Here is a 2,016-nt window from a genome sequence, read left to right as displayed (position 1 = left end):
AAAAATTAACCGAGTTTTAAAAAAAATTTTTCGAACTTGTTATTAAATTAATACACACATAAATTTTTTTTTTTCGTGACTTTTAACGGTTATTTATTACCATTTTTTTTACGGTTTAAAAAGTGAGCCAACGTTAGAGAGAAAGAGATAGAGATATAGAGAGAGGTAGGGGGGCAAGGTCGCAGAATAAATTAAATACATTTAATTAACTCGCTGTAGATTTATTTCAATAACGCGTTTTACCCGAGGTTAATAATATAGTTATTGGAAAGTTGAAATGATTGTGGACAAAAAAATAAACGATTAGAGAGATCAAAACTGGATCTTTTATTATTATTATTATTATTATTATTTTACCTCCGAATAAATAAAAACAAAGGTATTAATTATTTGAAAATTTTATTAATAAAAAGAAGTTTAAAAATTTCGCTTATTTTTCTATTTATTTTTTTTTTAAGCATTTAAAGCGAAACTCTTTATTATTATTATTATTATCATTTTATTTTTCTGACGTTTTTACCGCTCGAAATTAAAAATTTAAATTTAAATTATTTATTTGAATAAACGTTTATTTTATAAACGATTATTGTAATTATTTTAAAATGGGGGGAGGGGGAGGGGAGAGGGGAAAAAAAGTAAGAAAGAAAGAAAGAATGAGAGTTGAATTGATTCCAATTTAATATACGTTTCTCTTGTTCTTTTTCAAAAAAAATTAAAGTTTTTTCTCTCTTTTCTTTCTTTCTTTTTTTTTTTTTCTCTTTTGCTTTCTTTTTCTTCTTCTGTTTCAATAAAATCGAAAAGGGAATTTATTTTAAGACTCCAAAGTAATTAAATGCAGGTATGAAACCTGTTTTATGTTTAAAATAGTAGAATAAAAACGAATCGAAAAACTTTTTTTTAAAATTATTATACAATTAACGGTTAACCGTTAGAAGAAGGAGAGGGAAATTTTTTCCCTCTTCTTAAAAAGGTGATGGGGAAATTTGATTGAGAATTAATAAATCCAGCTAATATATAAATATTTTTCTCCGCAAAATGAAAAAGTTAATGTAAAATTTATTTGTAATCATTTGAATCAATGATTGATTGCGATTACAAAAGGTTTTCCATACTCCATTACTAAAAAATTCATTTTTCTAGCAACACTTCATTAATATCAATATATATATATATAAGTCTTAGGTGTGTATATATCTCTATCAATTGTACATGATAATATCCGCAGGGAAAGAAACGAATTGTTACAAAAAACCATACAGAAAGTCTAAGAGTCTTCGAGAACTGAGCTGCTACGGGGGAACAAGCAAAGGTACAATAATCACACATAAATCGTTATTTTCGCACAATGAAAAGTTAAAAAAAAAGGGGTAAACCGAAGGGGTTTTCTTTTTCTTGCGGGTTGTTTTCTTTTTGAAAAGTGAGGAGAGTGTGCGTGGAGTGGGTGCATAAGCTTTCGTCAATTTGTTTTTTTTTTTTTTTTGTGTTAAAATTTTATATACTAATCGCTTTTAACATGTTTAACTAACTCACTATTAACAAATTGCGTAGTTTGGATTTTTTTGGCACTGCTGCCACTACTACCACCGCAGCCACCACTACTACTACTACTAACCACTTATATTATTTTTAATTAACGAAAAACACGCCTCGAAGCATGATGATGATAAAAAAAAGTAGTAATGTTACTAATAAAAAAAATATAATGATAATAATGTTTGCCAGATAGATGGATGGATAGATAGATGGATAGATGGATAGAATTCGCTAGGGAAAAAGTCTTTTATAAATCAATTTTCAGACTATAAATTATATTAAGGAGAGAAAAGAGAAGGCATTAGCGAAATGCGAATCGATAAAAAAAAAAAAAAAAAAAAATTTGATTTGATATATAGAATCTCGTATTACTTTCCTACTACGATTTCCGTTTTTACCCGAATCGATTGACGAAATTGTTTTTTTTTTTTTTTTTTTTTGCATTGCCGTCGTCGTCGTTTTAATTAAGAAATTGTTGTTGTT

Source organism: Pediculus humanus, genomic scaffold (assembly GCF_000006295.1).
Source record: "Pediculus humanus corporis 1103172107373 genomic scaffold, whole genome shotgun sequence".
In the NCBI taxonomy this organism is placed as follows: Eukaryota; Metazoa; Arthropoda; class Insecta; order Psocodea; family Pediculidae; genus Pediculus; species Pediculus humanus.
Note: the sequence above shows the minus strand (reverse complement) of the source record.